We start from the raw sequence: 7,991 nt of genomic DNA, 5'->3' as shown, positions 1-7,991 counted from the left end.
AACTCAGCAGTGGCCACAGGACTGGAAAAGGTCAGTTTTCATTCCAATTCCAAAGAAAGGCAATGCCAAAGAATGCTCAAACTACTGCACAATTGCACTCATCTCACACGCTAGTAAAGTCATGCTCAAAATTCTCCAAGCCAGGCTTCTGCAGTACGTGAACCGTGAACTTCCAAATGTTCAAGCTGGTTTTAGAAAAGGCAGAAGAACCAGAGATCAAATTGCCAACATCCGCTGGATCGTGGAAAAAGCAAGAGAGTTCCAGAAAAACATCTATTGCTGCTTTATTGACTATGACAAAGCCTTTGACTGTGTGGATCACAATCAACTGTGGAAAATTCTGAAAGAGATGGGAATACCAGACCACCTGACCTGCCTCTTGAGAAACCTATATGCAGATCAGGAAGCAACAGTTAGAACTGGACATGGAACAACAGACTGGTTCCAAATAGGAAAAGGAGTACATCAAGGCTATATATTGTCACCCTGCTTATTTAACTTAAATGCTGAGTACATCATGAGAAACGCTGGACTGGAAGAAACACAAGCTGGAATCAAGATTGCTGGGAGAAATATCAATAACCTCAGATATGCAGATGACACCACCCTTATGGCAGAAAGTGAAGAGGAATTAAAGAGCCTCTTGATGATAGTGAAAGTAGAGAGAGAAAATGTTGGCTTAAAGCTCAACATTCAGAAAACAAAGATTATGGCATCCGGTCCCATCACTTCATGGGAAATAGATAGGGAAACAGTGGAAATAGTGTCAGACTTTATTTTTTGGGGCTCCAAAATCACTGCAGATGGTGACTGCAGCCATGAAATTAAAAGATGCTTACTCCTTGGAAGGAAAGTTATGACCAACCTAGATAGCATATTCAAAAGCAGAGACATTACTTTGCCAACAAAGGTCCGTCTAGTCAAGGCTATGATTTTTCCAGTGGTCATGTATGGATGTGAGAGTTGGCCTGTGAAGAAGGCTGAGCACCGAAGAATTGATGCTTTTTAACTGTGGTGTTGGAGAAGACTCTTGAGAGTCCCTTGGACTGCAAGGAGATCCAACCAGTCCATTCTAAAGGAGATCGGTCCTGGGTGTTCTTTGGAAGGAATGATGCTAAAGCTGAAACTCCAGTACTTTAGGCACCTCATGCGAAGAGTTGACTCATTGGAAAAGACTCTGATGCTGGGAGGGATTGGGGGCAGGAGGAGAAGGGGACGACAGAGGATGAGATGGCTGGATGGCATCACTGACTCGATGGATGTGAGTCTGAGTGAACTTCGGGAGTTGGTGATGGACAGGGAGGCCTGGCGTGCTGCGATTCATGGGGTCACAAAGAGTTGGACATGACTGAGCGACTGAACTGAACTGAATATTCTATTATATACATGTACCACATCTTCTTTATCTATTCATCTGTTGATGGACATCTAGGTAGCTTCCAATTCCCAGCTATTTTAAAAAGGGCTAATATGAACACTGTAAATGAAACAACTGACAAAGGATTAATCTCCAAAGTATATAGGTATCTCATAGAGCTCAATAATGAAAAACAAACAACCCAATTGAAAAATGGGCAGTGGACCTAAACAGATATTTCTTCAAAGAATACATACAGATGGGCAATAAACACATGAAAAAAAGATGCTCAATATCACTAATTATTAGAGAAATGCAAATCAAAGCTACAATGAGGTTCACCTCAGTCAGAATGGGGTCTGACTGGGTCATCACTGGGTCTTAAAACGGCCTTTCCTTTGAGTGTACTCACAGGGAGACAGAAGTAGTGAGATCTTCTGTGCCACTTCTTATAGGAATATTAACTAATCTCATTGGATCAGAGCCCCCACCATTATGACTTCATCTAACCTTAATTTCATCCTTCTTTCTCCGTCTTCTATCTCTCCTCCTACTATCACATTAGGGATTAGGCCTTTATCATATGAATCATTTGAATTTTGAAAGAATATAATTTAGTGCATAGCAAACATTAAGCATATTTTATGTAATATTAATATTTTATGATTTTATGAATTTTTGACATTTTTAATCCAGTCACATATCATTTTGAGATATGCTAGACCAATACATATATTTTGATACATATGATCAGATACATAGCACATTTTGGTTTAAATTCATAGCATTTACTCAATATCCATTCTGTACAAAAGACTAAACAAGGCATTTTTTAGTATGCACTTTTCATTTAATGCACATAGTAGATTTTTAGCACTCTATCAATCATATTAACTTAAGTGAGACTGAAAATTGTCATTGGGAAACCACTCCTGCTTATGGGAACATAATAAGTAAGATGTAATAAAATATGACTTTTATTTACTTACTGTCCAAGGATTTTCTTGAGAACTCTAAACCATAAGAACTTGCCTGTAGTTGGGATGCCACTGTATAAGTTTGGAACTCAAAACCCAATAGTGTTGAATATGGGAGGGGCTACAGCAGAGCAATAATTGCTCTGAGAACTATAACGTTACTCCATTGTTTAATCTAGCCAGTCTGTAAACTTCAAAAGCCTTTGATGGCATCTCTCAAAGTATTTTCAAATTCCAAATCTGCATTAGTATAGCAGAAAGGCATAATGTAGTATTAAACATAAAAGAAAAGCAACTAAAAATATATGCAAACACAAAACCATGCCACACTCATCAGAGATTGCAAACTAGAACATTGATTATAATGATCATGTCAGTCTTTGCATACAGATTTGTCTTCCTCTAAAATAGTACTTGTGTATTTTAAATTATAATGAATCTCATAGCATTTCTTTCCTCTCTGCACCTACTCTGGAGGGTAGAATCTGAAGTAAGTTTTCCTTTGCCTGGTATGCTTGATAATATTTTAGGTGTGATGTACTATTGTTGTTCAGTTGCTCAATGGTGTCCGACTCTTTGTGACCTGATCGACTGCAGCACACCAGGCTTCCTTGTCCTTCACCATCCCCCAGAGCTTACTTAAACTTGTGTCCATTGAGTTGGTGACACCATCCAACCATCTCGCCCTCTGTTGTCCCTTTCTCCTCCCACCTTCCATCTTTCCTGGCATCAGGGGTTTTTCTCATGAGTCAGCTCTTTGTATCAGGTGGCCAAATTATTGGAGCTTCAGCATCAGTCCTTCCAATGAATATTCAGACTAATTCCTTTAGGATTGACCGGTTGGATCTCCTTGCAGTCCAAGGGACTCTCAAGAGTCTTCTCCAGCATCACAGTTCAAAAACATCAATTCTTTGGCGCTCAGCTTTCCTTATGGCCCAACTCTCACATCCATTCATGACTACTGGAAAACTATAGCTTTGAATATGTACTATTGAGCTATCCCCAAAGGTTGCTACCTGTTTCTTGCTTTCCAGTGGCTAGGACCACAGGGATTTGTTGAGCTGATTGTGTATATTTCTCTCTGTGAGGTAACTCTACTTTTACCTATTTAGAGCAAAAAGACCCCATTGTACAATTTGCTTTCATCAAAGGGTTTATTTTATTTCATGAATGTGTTTATTAAAAACATGGTTTGTAATAGAGCTGGTTTTGCTCATGATGTATTATAAGCATAGTTGAACTGATAAACAGAGACAGACAGAAAAACCAGGTTTTCTAAGAGATCATGTATTCAGTAATGTTGACTAAACAACAGTTTTCCACCAGGCTCTGGAAACAGTGGATTTATAGTTTTATAAAATAACAATATCATTAGTAGTAATTTTCAACAGTATTGACTTGTACTTTTAATTTTTAATGGTGGAAAAACTTGGAGTAATAACATAAAATGATACATTTTATTCCGATTTCTTTTTTTTACCATAAATACTTTATCTTAAGGAATCTAAATTAGTGGTTTATTTTGCTTTTTATTTAAACAGCTAAGTGACAATACTCTTATATAATAGTAATATTTATTAATTTTCAATGAAAATAGGAACCTTTTACCAAAACATGAACTGACCAATATCCCTAATTATTCTGAGCATTTGGGAGAGAATTTTGATGGAAATCAGTCCTGGGTTTTCGTTGGAAGGACTGTTGTTGAAGCTGAAACTCCAATATTTTGGCCACCTGATGTGAAGAGCTGACTCATTTGAAAAGACCCTGATGCTGGGAAAGATTGAGGGCAGGAGGAGAAGGGGACGACAGAGGATGAGATGATTAGATGGCATCACCAACTCAATGGACATGAGTGGGTAAACTCTGGGAGTTGGTGATGGACAGGGAGGCCTGGTGTGCTGCAATTCATGGGGCTGCAAAGAGTCGGACATGACTGAGCAACTGTACTGACTTGACTGACTGACTAAGGTACACAAATTAATTGAAGATAATAAAATTAAATAATAGTTGAATTTTGAATATATTTCATCTTCATTAAAATATGAACATTATTTTTATTTATAATACTTGTTTAACTTATTGAGAACCATACAATATATGATAATTTACATAGAAAGATAAGGAGAAAGTTCAGTTTTGTTGTGCTTCAGTAACTTAGAAAATTTCCCAAGTATTCATCCTAGAGGTGTGATTAAGACTTTAGAATAAATCCTTAAAATCAATATTTGTGTTTTTTCATTATTCTAATACCCTTTTTTTGTTGTTGAAGTTTTTGATGGCCAGAATAATGGGGTGAGGATGTCTACACCCTAATATCAGGAATTTGTGAATATGTTACATTACATGGCAAAGGAAAATAAAGGTAACAATAGGATTAAAGTTTCTAATCAGCTGACCTTGAGTCAGGGAGCTCTTCCAGGATTCTTTGATTGGGTCTAATGTTATCACATAGATCTTTAAATGTAGAGTGAGAGGCTGGAAGAGGAGGTCAGAAAGGCTTGACCTGAGAAAGACTTGACCCATCCTTGCTGGCTTTGAAGGTGGAAGAAGGGGCCATTAGCCATGGAATGTGAACAGCCTCTGGGGCTAGAAAAAGTAAAGGAATTTATTCTTGCTAGAGCTTGAAGAAAGAAACACAGTTGGACACTGCTGTTAGCCAGGAGTCACTCCCAGTTGCTAGAGGCTGCCCTCAGGTCCTAACCTTTTGGCCCTTGTAATAGGACAACTGATTCTTCAATTAGCAGAATCTTTCCAGCCAGCTACAACAGTGTCTTATATAATGTAATCTAATCATCAAAGCAATTATCCTTTCATATTCATAATTCCTACGTGTACTCAAGAGGAATACATATATGGAGTGACTCTACCAGAGGACAGGAATCTTGGGGGTCACTTGAGAATTCTGTCTAGGTCTCTCTTCCTATCTCTCTTTCTCTACATGCACATGTATACATGTATTTGTTTTTCAATCAACATAGATATATCAGCATCTTATATTGATTAAATTTTTTTTTTACTAGTTCAGTCATAATATTTCTCTATTTTAATTACCAGATTCCATCTGATTCATGAAAACACCATAAAGAATATTAAGAAAGTTTCTTTATGCATTCTTTCCCTCATTAAATTGCATACCCATAATCACCAAAATCATGCAGTTACTGAGACTAACATTTCAGATAATCTATTTTAATATTAATTTATTAAGGACTTCTTTATCTTTGAGAGTTATGTAAAAATTAATTCACAGCTCTGTATTTCTGGTGACCAAAAAAGCTGTAACTGAAAAATCTTCACACAGATCTGCACTTTAATATTCTCAATGTGTCAGGTGATTAATTAAATCCTAACACTCTTATGAGGGAGATTGGGTATTTTTATAAAGAGAAAAATTACAGCTAAGGTCTTAAATCAAGTCATTGTGATTTTCCAGGGATGCATGGCCCCAAATTAAAGACTTCTTATAAGAATATTAGTTAAAAATTTTCACTAAAATAACAACAAATGATATAATAAAATATACTTATTCCTATAGTAAATTTTTTAAATTATTGGATAATTTTGTGAGTTAAGAGGTTACAGAATATGTAAAATATTGCACGTATATGCATAAATTTTAAAAGTGAAGTTAGAAAACATGATTAAGGAGCTATGAAGCATTAATTCTGTGCATTTATGATAGATTCCCCTCCCCTGTGCTTAAGCTTATTTCCTGACTCAGTTAACTACAGAGTAAAAGTTAACCTCTTTATCACTGTAAATGATTTATTTTTTGCTAGTGCAACTTATAATTTTTTACATAATAAAAAGATAATATGTTTAATGTATTATGCTGAGATTTTACAGAATAAACTGTAGTTTAAATATATCTTAGCATTTTTTCCAGAAGGATTGCAATAATTTTTCAGTAAGAAGCCATCCCATCTTCTGAAGGAAACTTGGTAGTTAACTGAAAAGAAAAGATTCATTATGATCTAGAGGCCCAGGAAACCATGCACTACAAATCCCCTTTGGTTACAGGATAAAATGCGTCTTACTGATTTTATAAAAATCAAAAAAGAAGAAGAGAAGAAGTCTCAAGTAATTCCCATATGATTTCATCCAAATAGTACTGTTAATAAGGGTAGATATCCTTGTGGTCTTTCCTCTTTCTTCCAGATGTAACTGCCATGTGGATCAAGCATGTCTTGTGGGATATAATCACAAACCACATTGCTTCTTGTCTCTTCCTGTCTTTGTTCATTTACTGTGTTGACTAATTCTTCTCTTAGTCCTAGTTCTTTTCCTGGATGAAAATTAGGGCAAGTCCCCAGGCTTGTCAAGTCATTTTCAGATAATGGAATCTTCTCCAAACAGCAATATTTTTTAGTCCGCTGTGATACTCAGCACATTTTAACCTCATTCAAAATACTAGGTACTCCCCCTCTCCCAGCTCGTGCCAGCTGTAGGCTAGGTAACTGCAGTGGGAGAGAATCTGAGTGCTTTCCTCCTCTGCCTGACTGACGTCTTTGCCCCTTCTTCTTAGTCTTGTCAGTCGCAGTGTCTGACTATTGGGGAAATGGAGAGAGGAGGAAGGAAGGGAGTGAGATGTTCTTTTATCTGACTGATACTGTTCAGAACTGGAATGTGCTTTTTATCAGGGAGATATTTAAAGCTATCTCTCCCGGAACATTTTCTTGGGTTCTTTGGAGACTGCTCTGCTTGACTTCTCTACCTAATGAGATTTTGCCTGAAATTCCTTTGCCCAGGGAACGGCCTCACCTCCCTCTTGCTTTCCTCCTCTCCCTGGTTTTCAGTGTTCCACTACTGAAAGTAGTGTTTCTCTCACCGTTGGAGTCCTCTTGTCCCTCTGGATGGCAATACTGGGCAAGGTCACTGCAAGTTCACCAGGCTGTCTCTCACTTGAGGTCACATCTGGTCAGGGCAATCTTGAGGAGACAGGCAGATACCAGTGTGAAAGCACCCCTACTTCCCTCAGCAGATAAGCTTACCAGGAATTTACTCATCTTCAGATTTCTCAAACACATTCTGATACCTGTTCACCATGTACAGCAATTGTAGTGACAAATATTAAGCCCCTTGAGTAGTTTCCTCGTTGTTCTCTCTCTTTAGTTGAGAAGGGAGAATTCTATTAATTCTCCTTCCTTGGGGAGAGGAATGGATGGGTACCATGTACACGAGCACACCAAAGACTCTAGCTAACTCTTCTAATTTTCTACTTCTCTTCTTGATGTTAACAAGAGGGTTGGAAACATGGTTTTCCACAGCCTTCCTTTGCAAGCTACGTGATGGTCTCATGCTTCATTTAGGAATCTGTTTTCTTGGTCCTCAGCAGAAACTAAGGTAAAATATTTTTATATTAACATTGTGTTACACTAGTTTTAAAAAATGAACATACGTTTACACATATTAATTAAATGTGTAATTTCCATAACAATCTTGTGATTGAATTCTGTATCATGTTTTATTCAATTATTAAGTTCTAAACACTTTACATCTCACTACACATCATTTGAAAACATGATTTTAATGTTAGTACAATATTCAGTAATATAGACATTTAACAATTTTCCATTGTTGGGCCTCTGTATGAAATCCTATTTTTAATATTACTATTATATAAATATTATATATTCTAATATATACCACATTGT

Source organism: Bison bison, unplaced genomic scaffold (genome assembly GCF_000754665.1).
Source record: "Bison bison bison isolate TAMUID 2011002044 unplaced genomic scaffold, Bison_UMD1.0 scf7180017864263, whole genome shotgun sequence".
Classification (NCBI taxonomy): domain Eukaryota; kingdom Metazoa; phylum Chordata; class Mammalia; order Artiodactyla; family Bovidae; genus Bison; species Bison bison.
Note: the sequence above shows the minus strand (reverse complement) of the source record.